At 55.9% G+C, this 14,211-nt stretch overlaps 1 protein-coding gene and 1 long non-coding RNA gene across 20 annotated transcripts in view; one reads left to right on the top strand and one right to left on the bottom strand.

Annotated features, from left to right (window-relative positions):
- The window catches only part of MBNL1 (muscleblind like splicing regulator 1), a 47,987-nt gene extending 36,448 nt beyond the window's left edge, over positions 1–11,539 (bottom strand). For 16 of the 19 annotated variants that reach the window (XM_046898464.1, XM_046898467.1, XM_046898463.1 and 13 more), the window contains exon 1: positions 11,434–11,539. The gene's annotated coding sequence lies outside the window, so the exon portion shown is untranslated. Of the gene's footprint in view, positions 1–3,259; positions 4,967–5,163; positions 5,276–5,368; positions 5,519–11,433 lie in introns of those variants that run through there. The other 3 variants (XM_025153385.3, XM_025153383.3, XM_046898453.1) reach the window with 3 other exon arrangements.
- Positions 5,669–6,747, top strand: LOC121111516. Its single transcript, XR_005862303.2, has 2 exons — positions 5,669–5,964; positions 6,050–6,747. It is a non-coding gene; the product is annotated as an uncharacterized LOC121111516 (long non-coding RNA).
- Positions 11,540–14,211: the final 2,672 nt, after the last annotated feature.

Genomic DNA, 14,211 nt, shown 5'->3' on the forward strand with positions numbered 1-14,211 from the left:
GGCACTGAAGGGCTCCTGTACAAAACCCTACAGACAGGATTTCACTCCAAACTAAAGGCAATTAACCACAGACAGGAACGCTGTCTAGGCACTAATAAAGCTTCCAAACATGGGAAGAAGCTATTTTTTTTTTTTCCCAGCTTCTGAGAGTCACAGAAAAAATACTATGGTTTATTTGTGTGAAGGAAGCTGTGCTGTGTTTATCAGCCTGCGTGGCTGGCAGGAGCTCTGCCATGGAAACCAGCTGGCACGCCGTGCTGCAGCCGCAGGGCCGGGGCTGCTGGGCTCGGCGGGCGGGAGCCGGGCACCGGCCCTCAGAGTGTGTGCAGATAAGGGTCTATCTGGGGGTGGGGGTTTGCTCTTTCTTTTTCTGCGGTGAATCCAGGCCTAATACTTCAGCCTCGCAACCTGCTTGGAAAACCTGACAGATCTGTCTGGGTCATCGAGTTCCCAAAGCCTGAAACCTCCACGGGAAGGGGATGTAGGATATGCCCAACATATGCCCAGACACACAAACGTAGTGAGCTCACTGCCCCTACAGCAGCCAGGTACTGAGAGCGGAGCGCTCCTCTACAGCAAGGCCACGCAGTAACAGTGACCCCGTGCCTCTGGGCGCACACAGCCCACACAGCCCCAGGACACGAGCACAGGACCCTGTGGCCGCGCAGCGCGCTATGGCCATGCTGGCGCGCTGTGCCTGCACTGCCTTTTTTAGCAGGGTGAATTCCCGCTCAGTTCTCTGGAAGCAGGCTGGGCCTGGAGCCCAGACACGGCCTGGCTTCCTGAGCCCTTACTCACCCGGCACGGCCCCGCGCCCTCCCCCGGTGCAGCACGTGGGCAGCAGTGCTGTGCCCTGCGCCCAACTGCGGGCACGCTGCTTGGGGGCTGCCTGCCCCGTGGGCACCACCGGGCTCCTCTGGCAAACACGAACTCCCAAAAGGCCACCCAAGCTGGGGACTGTCAGTTACGTTTGCAACATTTCACCTTTCCTTCCAAGAAACAAACTTAGCTGCCGTAAGTTCAGCCCAAGGCGCGTTGTGCTTTGCCTGATGCTCCATGACTGTCTCATGACTTATGACAGTGTTATCATCACTGAGCTTAACAAACAGGGAGGCTAAGTCTATTAATCTCCTGAAACACAACCGGTCCGCAACTGTAGAAACAAAACATCTTACCATGAGATACACAAAATGTGGCACAGTGAGATAAGGGGAAATGCAGGCTGTGCTCCTCCGTTTTTTCCATGTGACCACAAGCAAGGCTTTCTGTACAAACCAACTCTAAATGTAACACCGATGACAAGTATGTAAGTGAAAAAAAGTTTGTTTTATGACAAGTGCATAAGTGAGAAATTCCCCCTTGCAGCAGAAGCCCCCAGGCAGGCAGTGAGGTGTACCTCCAGCAGAAACACCCTGCACGTACTGAGATTCCAGCCGCCGCCTGTAAGCTCAGGCAGAGGACTGACAGGCGAGGCACATGCAGCTGGGCTGGCGAGCCAGTGCTATGTGAAACCTCACTTTTCCAAATGTCAAATGACATAAAATTCTGATTTTACGCTGTCTGTGGCTGCGGAAAGTACACACAGCTCAGGGATACCCCATCCCAGCTTCCCATTTTCTGTGCAATTTGCAGATTCCAATGCAAATTCGCTCTGAGTGCACTCAGCATCCCAGTGCCATCAGTATGGTTTTATCTTATAAGCTGCTCCTGCTTCTAATTGGTACCAAACAGCAATTCAAGCTGCATTAGTGGAACCTTAGACCCTAGTGAGAAGAAACAGATGAGATCCACAGCAGACCCTTTGCCTTGACAGTACATTAAAAAGAGTTTTCAACGCTATGTAAATAAGGATATTTTGGATGAAGATACTCTTTTGTAACAATACAACATGCACACATAACTCAAACCATGAGCAGTTTCAGCACATGGCAGCTGACAGCACGCGGACACGCGAGATTCAGTGGCACCCGAAGGGATGGCAGCTCTGCCCTGGGGCTGGGCTCACCTGGAGCCGGCCCGCACCGAACCACATGGAGCGCAGCCCGAGCTGCTGGAAGCCCGACCCAGCCTCGCCAGAATGCTCCCAGCTTCAGGCACCAGAAGTGCACTGTGCTGTCTCACAAGCTGCTCAGGTCTCACGACTGTGGTGAGCTTCTAAGTGCCCTTCTCCTGCCCTGCTAAGTGCTCCAAGCTCTCACTGACACCGATGGGAATTACAGCGGTGCACGCTCACTGCAGAGCGGGTAGCAATAAAAGAGCACTCAGATGTTTTTCTTTTGGTAAATAATTATGGGCCAGGAGGAAGGAAATGTTGTTTACTTTGCTGCATTAGTTGGGAAACTAAGTTTACAATAGATAATTATTAATAAAAATCTGGGGACACTGCTCCCCCCGGGCAGTGGGGACCACCACATGCAGCATGGAGCACTTCCTGCCCCTGGCCCTGCTGTGCATGCAGCACTGCAGCAGGAGGTGCCAGGGCTCATCCTCCTCACAGGAATCCCTGCATGGTTGCTACCTCTGCATTAAACCTGAGCAAGCAGAATAAAGTGAGTCCTTGAGGGAAACAAAAAGAGAGGATGCTGTGATGCAAAGCAGCACAGCTTGGACACTGTACAGAGGGCACAGCGCAAGACGTTTATCAGCCCTCTACAAATCTCTTGCAAGACGGACTGCAGTGCTTTGCATTGCATTACTGACCTCAGTATCATCTTCTCTGCTTCAGAAGCACAGGGCAGCACGTCTGCAGTGCTCCCAGGGCAGCACACCGGGCAAGCAGTACAGCCCTCCACACAGGGCAGGGTTTAAAGGAAGGCAACAAAATCACTCACCGCCCTCAAACGCTTCTCAGCGTGTGATATTTGTCACCAGGGTGTCAGCTAATTCAACCCTTGGCCACTCCGTAGGAAGCGGAATGAAGATAAACTCCTTAATTGTTGCTGAGCATCACCAGCAAATGATGAACAGTATCTTAGACTTAATGAGGTGTCAGAGCGCCAGAATTTGAGAGGTGGAACAACACAAAGCAGGGCTAACCCTTCCCCAGAACTGAAAACGAAACTCTGAACTTCGGCTGGAGCAGCTCAGTTCACACCCACTTGTTTTTACCTATCTTGTTTGGTTTTCCCAAAGCACAGTGAACCGACAGCACTCCCAGCCTGACAAACACCAGCAGCAAGCCCCAAGCCTTTCCCATGCAATCCCAGGGCCAGAGGAGGACGCTGGCTGCCCTGTGTCCCCCTGCACACCCGGCTCACACCTTCTGCTCAGCACTGCGTCTCCTTGGCCCGGCCAACACGCGCTCACAGCACTGCACGCCGACTGCCGCCACACGGGAAGGAAACGTCCTCTGGCCGCGTTTACCCACAAAGCCTTTGCACGCAGCCTGATCTGAGTAACTGTTACGACTCCTTCAGCAGTTAGATAATCGTATCACAGAGAAGTTTAACACCACAAGTCTCTGCTTCCACAAGCTAAAGTGATCCGTTAGTGCTCCTTACAAGGGATCTTAACCGTGGCCCTGTTGGCTCACAGGACCCAAAGCTATGCCCTTTGCTGCTGTGAGGGTGAGGAGCGTGGCTGCCTGCCAGGAGGTGTGCGCAGGGCAGCACGCGGCCCGGCCCGCTGCAGGAGGCTCCCAGGGCACCACGCTGAGCACACAGCCCTCCAGCACACAGCCCGGCTGCACCTCACAGTGCTTTGCAGGGAGAACTCAAAGGGGGATCTGCTGGGAAAACAGAGGAGATGACAGCACCACTCCGCAGCAGTGAAATGCCAGCGCTGTGGGGTGGCATACGGACACAACTCCACCCACGGCAGCTGATGGCAGCTCTTACAGGACAGCTTCCATGCTGCTCTGTGGCTCAGGTGAGCTACAAATCGCTCACATACCACCCTGCTTTGCCCATCAATCCCAGTGCCTCACTCCAAACCAGCACCCTTGGGCTCAGACCCTACCCTGCCCCCCAAAATACACTTAATCCAACAATGGCTTTAAGCAAATAACACAATAAATAAGCCCCGTGACTTTCTCTCTAATATATCAGACCAAAAAACACGTTGCCTGCGCATCCTCCCTCAACAAGGAAACAACAGTTGCACAGCCCTGTATTTTAGTTGGCACATAAGCCAGGTAGATGTCACAATGACCATAAATCTATACATACAACACACAAGGCGGTGTGTTTTCAAAACGTTCTCAAGTCCAGAGATGACTTGGTTATAACGCTACAAAATGCCACCACTTTTTGTCCGCATTAAGCCTAGCAAAGCAGCCCTGAGGCCCAGCAGCCCAGCCCTGGCACACGGGGAGCCCAGCACCACCTCGCAGCACACGGCCTTGCACCCTGTGCAGGGACACGGGGCGCCCAGTGCCGCTGCTCCGTCAGCACTGGGTCCCCCCTGGCCCCGCAGCAGCAGCCCAGCCCTGCCGTTAGTGCAGCATTACACACAGCACTTCCTCCTCACGCCCTGGGATGCAGTGCAATGGCAGAGACCCTTTTTTGCCGTTGTACCCAATAAGCAGTCCAGCCACTTAATGCATTATTAATTTTTACATCGCTCTCTCCCATCACAGCTCCTTTAAAGCTGCTCTCACAGTTTTATTCCGTCTACTTCTCCATTTGACACCTGTGTCCCGCCGCCGCCTGTGCTTGGCAGCAGATCGTCAAACCCTCCCTCGGAGCAGCAGCCCCACAGACCCATCCCTGCGCTTTCCTCTCCCGTCACACCGGCCCTTCAGCTCGCGGCCTGCGGGCAGTGCCCAGCTGCAAAGCGGAGCTCCGAATTCAGCTCCCCCTCCCCTCCCAAACACAGAGAAAGAAAAGAGAAGAAAAAAAGAGAACAGCCCAAAGGCTCGGTCTGCCCCAGCTGACACCGAACGCCCCGAAGCGCGGAGCAGCGCACCGAGCGCGCCACGTGCCCGGCGCCGACAGCCGCGCACCCACCCGAGGCCGCTCGGAGCCCCGCAGCGCCCGCACCGCCCCCGCGGCTCCGCGCCCGGGCAGGGCTCGGCCCGGCGGCCTCCGGCACCGCGCGCCCCCCCCGGCCCCGGCCCTCCGCCGCCCTCCGCCCGCGGCCCCCCCGACTCTCTCCCCGCCGCCCCCCGCCCCGCACTAGGCCGCGGGCGAGGCCTGGGGCCGGGCCGCGCAGCGCAGCGCTCACCTCTCGCCCGTCCCCGCGGCGGCCCGGCGCGGCCGAGCGCCCGCTGCATGGCGGCGGCGGGAGGCGGCAGCGGCACGGGCTCCCCGCGCGGCCCCGGCCCCAGCGCCCGGCTTCCGCCGCCGCCCCCGCCCGCCCGGAAGCGCGGCCCAGGGGGGGCCCGGGCCCCGCGGTCGCCCCGCTCCGCTCCCCGGCCCGCCCCGCTCACCTCAGGCCTCGGGCGGCCCCCGGGCGCCGGGCGGCGCGGAGCCGGGCGGGAGGCGGCGGTGCTGCTGGCGGCGGAGCGGCGCGGAGCGGCCTGCCTCATCCCCGGCGGGCCCGCGCGCCCCGGTGCCTCATGAGTCACGGTGCCGGAGCCGCCGAGCACACGTGCGCGGCCCCGCGCGGCCGCCTCCGGCTTCGGGAGGGGAAGGAGGAGGCGGGGGGGGGGGGGGGGAGGCGGCGGTGGAAGCGGCTCCGCGCAGCGCCCGCCTCGGGCCGGGCCGGGCCCAGCGCTGCCGTCCGGGCGGCGAACCGGGAGCGGCTCCGCGCCCTCCGCCCGGCCGCGCTGCCCGCGGGAACGAAGCGGGGCGCGCACCCCTCGCTCTGCCCCGCCATCCCGGCACGGCGCCGCCGGGGGTTCCTTTCGAGGCGGCCCCGCGGGGTTCCCCTCCGCTCCGCGCCCACCGCGCCGCACGGGAGCGGTACCCGGCCCTGCGAGGAGCGGAACGGGGCTCCTCTGGAGACATCTCCTCCAGTCGCGCAGAACCCAGACGGTGTGGTGTTCAAGAGCCGTGGCGGGGCGGCTCTGCTGGATGCGGCTCGGTGGGCACGGCGGGACGGGTTGGGGTTGGACGTGCTGATCTCTTTTCCAACCTTAACGATTCTGTGATGCTATAACCTTCCCCAGAGCAACTTGCAGGACCACAGATCGGGCAGGCACAACGGGAACGTGTCCCTTCGCACGAGGCTCATCTTCACACCCCAGTGTCCGTCAACACAACCTGCCAAACCCCGCGCAGGGATGTGGAGGCTGAAGGCAGCCCACGAGCACGGAGCGGCCCGCAGCACCGCGGCACACAGCCCGGTGCCACCGGCACGGCCCCGGGGCAGCAGTGCGCAGGGAGGGCCAGGGTGGCTCTGCAGAGTCCGAGCTGGAAGGGCGGCAGCAATCGCCCAAGGTTTAAAGAAAGCGTGAGGAGCAGGAACCTTGTCTCTGTGGTGCAGAAAACAAGACGAAGGCCTTAAACTGCTCTAAGAGAGAATCAGGCTGCACTTAGAGACAAAAGACAGCTGCCAAGGATAGCAGGCCCAGGGCGAGGAGCGGCTCGGTATGCCGGGTCCTGCTCTGGGCCAGGGGAGCCGAGTGACCTCTGTGGCCCCTCTCCCAGGTCTGCCCCTGACCCCACCAGGGTTTGTGCTTTTGGGACTGTCCTCATACACCGAGCAGCTGCTCCAGCCGAGGCGTACAGCACACCTCTGATGGCCTCAATTCGCAGTGTTTTTTGTCCTTTTCCATAAAACATTCACAGGTCTTTGAAAATCATGTTTTCCAGTTGCCTACTTTCTATTTTGCTGTTTTAATAAAATCAGTGGCAGAATTCTCTTTGCCTTTTGATTTCCAAGCAGCAGTCACATCTGAGCCAAACTTATCCCCAAACCTCACAACTATCTGCACCGATTCCAGCTGTTTGCTTTAAGGTTTTATATTCTATGGAACATTGATGCGCTGATAATATGAAGTGCACTTGAATGGATACACGCATACACCTTCCGAAACCTCACTGTCAGTTACACGTTTGTCCCTCAAACCTCACACTTCTGTTTTCTCCCAGAGGAGCCCCCCAGACAAGTGTCCCCGTAGGGAAGGCGCTGTGTGCCCGCACCTCCCAGCCCCCAGGAGTGCAGCTGTGGGGCAGCCAGCCCTATCTGTGCCCCCGGGGCTGTGCTGTGCCGTGCTGCCAGCTGTGCCGTGCTGCCGGCCGTGCCATGCCATGCCATGGCCATGCCGCGCTGTGGCCATGCAGGGCCATTCTCCCAGCCCCATTCTGCTCAGTGCTGGGCGCAGGCGCAGCTCGCCCAGCTGCCAGCATGGCCCCAGCCCCAGCAGGAACCGAGGTTTTGGCAGGAAGTTTCCACAGAATCTGCAACTGCTTTTAGAAACAGAGAGCATTACAGGCGGCCACAGCTCCACCTCCACAGAGCTTCTCTTTTCAAAATTAGTTGGTCAAATAAGTGAATGTTCACTGTAAGAGTCCTGTTCTGTGACAGCATATTTCGCACTACTCCAAAAACCCGGCGATGCGCATGGAAAGGTGTATTTTTGAGGTCCCCTCCCCATTACACACCGGTCTGTGGCCCGTGGGGACTGCAGCACAAGAACGTGCTCAGCAGTGGAGCTGGCTGCTCGCTGGGTGCCACGTTCTGCAGAAACCAGCACCCCAAAGCTAAGGAGGGCTCTGGCTTCCTCATCGCTAGGTTTCTCTCAGGCACCAGGAGTGGGGCTTCCTCCTGCGCAGCCCCTCCAGCAGCAGACGCCTTCTTCCAACCTCTTTCTTCCTGCTGAGCATACTGAGGTCTGTGGGTCTGACAGAACTGCCTGTGCTCCCCCTCTCGCGCTTATGTTTTCCCCCTAAGTCATGTAATTTGTATTTATAATTCGAACATCGCTTGCTATCTACACCCAGTTGTTCCAGATGTTTTTTTTTACTTTATGAATGAAAAGAAAAAAGAGTACTGCAGCTGAATTCTGTTTTATTCATTTATAGGCACTGAGCTCCTGTCGAGCTCTGAAGTTTCAAGTGATTGCTCAGAATTACATCCTTTAATCTGTAACAGAATTAGACAAACCGCTTTGCTATTTGCTTTGACATTTGTTAGGCTTGGCGACTACAAGAAGGTAAATTTGCCTTTCCTCCAGCTGCACTGGGGCTGAACAAGCAAAGTCAGGTTTGTGCAAGGCGATAACGTGCTTTGCGGCTTTCACGCACAGTTCCTTCACTTGCGGGGATGAATGATACCTCCTCTGAGATCTGAACTGCAGCTGCTTCCTTCCTAAGGCTTTTTTGTTCTGTTGTACAGCCTGGCATTAATATAATTAACTTTGCCCCTTGTGCGCTCCAATCACAGCACACAGCAGACTGCAGCACTGCAGCCCCCCGGGGAAGGACGGCCGCCCTGAGCAGCGCCGCTTGGAAGCTGCCCGCGTATGGCACCCGAGGAAGTGGGGGCACTTTGCTGATGGGGCCTTCTGGCACTTCTGTTTGTCTGCTGGAGTTTTTCTCATCAAAACTGAACGCTGAAAGGACGTAAAGGAACAATGATTTTCCTCGGAGGAAATTTGCACTTGTGTTTCAAAGAAGCTCAGTGTAGATCAGCACAAATTCGGTGACAATTGGTACCCCATGTTATTTGTCCCTTTCCCCGACTTACATCCCTCTGCCTGTCACCATATAAAGCAGGGGCACAGATGCAGCGTGCAGATAACTTCAGCACTGATTGCACATGCCTTGGTAGTCCCTGGGAATGAGCACAGTAATGGATCGTTTGTCCCTCTTCCTGTTTCTGTTCTATCACAAAGGAGTACGTGAGCCTGTTTCCTCTCTATGTGCTTACATCAGTACGCTGGGCATTTGCAAAGCCCTTATTCCGGTCACAGAGCTTTCTGCATCAACTCTTTGTTGCCCAGATTTCCCTTCATTAACTGCAGTAGGTCGGTGCCTGTAAAAACCATATTTTCCACACGCAGAGCTGGCTTTAACAAACAACTTGTGTGTAAGATGGGCGTCCTTTCACGGCCCCAGCAGCAAGGCAGTGCATGGCCAGCGGGGTGCTCACAGCCAGCAGTTGGCGTGGCCACCACAAAGCCCCGCTGTCCCTGTGCAGCCACCTCCACCCCACTCATTTCAAGGGCCTTGCCCCAGAGCCGTCACTCGGCTGCACTAACACTTCAGATTTACTTCAACTCCTGTCATTTTCCCATTTTCATGTAAGACGCAGTGACTTGGCTGCTGGGTCAGCTCCGGGCTGCCTGGGACCTGCAGCCACCTAAGCTGGCCCACCCCAGCCACCACTGGGACCTGCCACCATTGGGATGTGCCACTGCTGGAACCTCCCTGTGCTGAAGACTGAGCTCAGAGCACACTCCTCCTTGATAAGGTACAACTCTAGTTTGCTTTATCATTAGTTCCATGCCTAATTCCTAGGCAATGTGCTCTCTCACTGTATCCTATCACGCATTCATGCTATTTACTGTAGGTTTTATAGGTCACAGCAGACCGGACTCTCAAGTCCCAGCCCGAGGTATGAAGTACAAACTCTGCAGTAACACGATGTCCAGGCTGGGCACCGGGAAGAGGAAACTGTAAGGAATTCTCAGGTTCAGATTATCATCTGGGATACCAAACAGAACAATGGGCTAATTATCTTCCAGGCAGAGGTGGATAAAGACATATTTCATCGTATGCTCCAGCTTCACGTGTCATTAAAAGAAAAAGCTATAAATTAGATGATGAGGGAAAAAAGAGAAGCATATTGTATAAACAGAAAAGGCAGTTGATGCTGTAGAGTCACCATGCTTTGCTACAACAGGAGCACAAAGGAGGAACCCGTCGGCAGCGGGTCCGGCGGTGGTTCCAGCAGTGAAGCAGGGCTCTGACCTCGGGGCTGTGGGACGCCGCCTCTCCCCCCACCCCACAGCACCGCGGGGAGCCAGGCGGGCAGGCAGGAGCAGCCCGAGCCCAGCACTGCATCACCACATCGCCCCACGCTTCCCGCCTGCAGCACAGAGCTCCACACCCAGCGCCAGGCACAGCTCTGCCACCACCTCACTGCCAGCACGGCGCGGGGACACAACGGGAGCCCTCTGTGAGGGGCCTGAAGCAAAGGCAGCGAGGATCAAAGCTCAGTTCAGAACTAGCTGAAGAAGTCCCAGGATGTTGGGCAAGTGTGTGCAACACACTCACCTATCTGCTCATCAGCTCCCCAACGCCAGCAGCTCTGATGGATGAGAAAGGAGCCCAGAAAGCTGTGCTCAGGCCCACAGAGCCGCCGTGCTGCACATCTGGAAGCAGGGCTGTGCCCAGCATAGCAGCGTACTGCTGCACCCGAGGCACAGTGCACCGGGCATGGCTGCAGCACACGGCTGCTCAGCACCAAGCCCTCACCTCTCCTGCTGCAAAGCAGAACCCGCTGTGCTGTGCTGTACACTGGAGGCATGCCCGGTGCCTCCGCTCACACCATCACAGAACAAACCTCCTGCTCTTGTTTTCCATCTTTTTGCTGGCCTTCATGAAAGGCAGATCACACATAGCTTCAACTGTAGACCCAACACGATAACAGCCCTCAGGAAGCTCTTCAGCTCCTTGTGCTGTTTTTGTTCAGCACTGATAAGGCTCATGTTCTCCAAAAGGGTCTGACATTAAGTTTCAGCCTTGGCAGTAAAGAAAGTGATTCTTACATCCCTTTTGTCACAGCGTAAGTTCTTCAGTGAGGAACTTCCGCTTCTGCTCTGCAGCAACATGGAGACCCAACTCGTGCTGCTGTGTTAGGAGGGGCTTTGTCTGCCGTGGCGATATACCGACATGTGTGCTGCAGTAAAGGCAACGGGCACACTGCGCATCCGGCACTTGTGCTGCACGGTGCTTCCAGCTCAAAGCCTTGTGTGAATGTGAAGCAATGCTACTTTTATGAAAAGTAGTGAAACATTTAGAAAGACTTCTGCGGGTCTTCAAGTGCACAAACGAGCAAAATCTATGCTAATAATTTCACATCAAATAATCGCAACACACAGCATGCACTCTGCCTAGCAGTGCCTTAACGGCCGTTTAACCAACAGCAGGGGCCCATTTCCACTCACTGCAACCCCCACAGTGAGACGCACGGCCGCTCAGCGCCTGTGTGCTCAGGGAGCCATGGACACACAGCCTCAGCTTTCCTAGCGGAGCAGGGATCCGACCCGGCAGAGCACTGATACACAGAACCCAGGAAAGGCTACAGCGTCTCCGAGGGCGCCATGTCTGCCTGGCGGGGCCAGGAGAGCTGCCTGCAACCCTGTTTGTGTGCCACATCCCACAGAGCCCACGGGGAAAGGTCTGCATGGCTCTGAGTTGGGCTCTCGCCCCAAGAGGCAGCTGTTGCCTTCGCTGTGCCCAGTGAACGCAGAGAGTTTTACATAAAGTTTGCCAAGAAAAATTTCCAAGTTTCTTTACCGCGTTCCTTAAATCTTCCCAACTTATCTCAAAAAGCACGTGCAATAAGATGCAGTATAATAAAACAAAGTTCTGAACAGCTTACCAGAACCTCCCAGGGCACCACACATCATTCCGCCGTGAGTGTGCGAGGGCGCAGCCGGGACAGCACTCAGCTCCCGCCCGCCTGAACGCCCGCCTGGCTTCCGCCTGCGCACAGCTTCAGTGCCACTGCCGGTCCACAGTGCTGCGCTGCTCACTGCACACTGCTCACTGCATCACTGCACGCTGCTCACTGCACGTCGCTCACTGCATGCTGCACTGCAGCAGCAGGCTGTTCCTGACCTGGGGGGCAAATGCAGCGATAGTGCCTTCTGTACTCTATGGGTCTGAGAACGTGGAATTAGCTATTTTGGGTAGCATAGAGCTGTCACCATGGCAACAGGCTGCGGTTTGCATATATATTTTCTTACAGAAGCAAAATTACTGACAGCTAATAAAAAAAAAAAGAAACCACGCTAGGGGAAGTGCTTTGCATTGCAGTCACATCCTTGGTGACAGAGCTACCGCCCGCTGGGCACGGCCGCGTGTTTCAAACTCCCCAGTGGCGCGGGCCGGGCCCGGCTGCTAATCGGGTGCTGCACCCGCTGTGATGAGACCAGGCCTGGGGAGAGGGCTGCAGGCGGTGCCCCGGCCCCACGCTCCCTTCCTGCGCCAGGCCTGCATGACACAGATAAGGGCTGCACGGCGCACAGCTGCAGCCCTGCAGGAGGGGAACACGGCTGGTGCTCCTGCAACAGCCACCACAGCGTTGGGGCCGCTCGTAGAGGTGACCACCAGCACTGCGGCCACCATGCAAGGCTGTGAAAGCCTCTGGAAGCACCCGGTGCTCAGCCTGGGGTGGGGACTGTAGGAGGGATGTCTGCCATCACCAGGCTGGGCACCAGGAAGTGCATGGGGAGGAGGAAGTGCTGTGCGGCTCCCACTGCGCTGTGTGAGGCCCTTTTGGAGTGTGATGGGTGAGCGGCTGCAGGCTGTGCTGTCTGTGCCAGCCTGCATCCCACCAGGGCTGTGCTCCTGGGCTGATGGGGGGCAGCTGCAGCCTGGGTGGGGAGCTGTGCTGCACTACGTGGCTCCTGCCATGCAGCTACTAGGAAAAACCTAGGAGTTACCTTCTCCAGCAAGAAGTACTGCTCTCCCTTTGGATGTAAGCAGCCCTCCCCAGGTGGGCCACTCAGAATTAAAGGCAGACCCAGAATGTGGCAAATCTTGTGCACCAAATTCAGCTGCTGATCACTAATAAATTCTGCCCGAGCTGCAAAGTGGGAATGATAAGGTAATTGGTTGGCTACTGTTTGGGTTTACTTCAGAGTTATCTTTATTTTACATTCTCTTAACGCTCTCCTCCCATTTGTTCTTATGCCAACACCACACCGCTGCAGGACTGCACTGCAAGCACTGGGAACTTCCAGTATCATAAAGCGTTTGTACGGAAGTTCATCAGCATTTGAGAATTTCAGATCTATGACATCCATAGAATAAAATTAAGATCTATTTCACGAAAGCTTGACTCAATTATTTCATGACTGGTTTTTCAAAAGACTGCAAAGCCATTTAGGAATAGTCATCCTTCACCAGGCAGGTAGGCTGCCTAAGGACGCTTCAGAGAAAGCATTGCTCTCTCGTGTAGGAGGACTGGAAAGCCCTGCAGTGCTGGGCAGGGAGCACAGAGCAGGGCTGGAACTGAGGCACCGCAGAGCATCGCCCCCACTGAGAGCTCCCATGGCTGCGGGACTGCACCCACGGGGGGAATGGAGGGAACTCCAGGGCTGTTCAGTGATGCAGGGATCACAGGGGGGCCTGAAAGGCTGAGGAATACTGTTTAGATACACAGCTGGGAAACATTCGTGCTCTGACGAATGAGCAAAACAACTAATTAACTGCTAATTAAAGATGAACTTGTTGGCACCTTGTACTTGGATCGTGGTTTGGTTTTTTTTTTCGTGCTGGTTTTGCATCCAGCTGAAGTGCCACCAGCAGCAAACTGCCTGGGTAGATCGATGGCCACGGGCCATGCTTTCCATCTTGTTTCTTTCCTTGCTGTTATTATTGCTTCCAAAGGGTTGTCTGAAGCCTGAAGACCTCCATGGGCCTTACTCAGCTGTTACTGAAATAACAAGTTCCCGGGGAGGGGTTTCTTCTCTCGGAGCCCAAATTATCTTCAGTGGGAATTCACCGGAAGGAGGGCAGACAAAAACCCAAGAAAAATGTCACTATCTGGCTTCTGCATCCACCCTGAAACCAAATCTTCGTTGCTTGGCAGCTCATCAATGCCTGCTGCATGCTCCTCAGCTGAAGTCATAGGCCTCTGTTTGTGAGTTGTTGCTGTGGAGATAGAGATGGCTGCACCACAACACAGAAATATTATTCCAGACAGCAAAACAGTACGCAAAAGCAGAAGAACTGAACAAAATGCCTTATTTTGTTTCCTGCACAAAATGCCATTAGCAACTAATAACCCTCTTTAGAGAGAGCTGTGAATTTCTCTCTGAGCATGGTGTGCCAAGGGCTGTGCCTGCAGCCATGAGCACAGCTGTGTGGCAGACAGGTGCCTGTGCAAGCACAGCACAGCAGCACACTGCTCAGCTCAGCCATGCACAGCTGTATGGGAACTGTTGAATCACAGCCTGAACCTCTGATTGACCACCTGATGCAAGCACCGAGTCAGCCCTGGGAGCACAGGTGAAGGCAATTCACGTGTGTGACTGGAAGGTGACTGCACTCCTAGACCCCACTGAAGGGCTGACTGCCACTGGGAGGGATCTCCCTCTGGAGGTTGCTCCTCTCGGCATCTTTTCTGGCGCACTCAGGACATGGCTAAGCT

The sequence above is a fragment of the Gallus gallus genome, chromosome 9 (genome assembly GCF_016699485.2).
Source record: "Gallus gallus isolate bGalGal1 chromosome 9, bGalGal1.mat.broiler.GRCg7b, whole genome shotgun sequence".
Taxonomy (NCBI): Eukaryota; Metazoa; Chordata; class Aves; order Galliformes; family Phasianidae; genus Gallus; species Gallus gallus.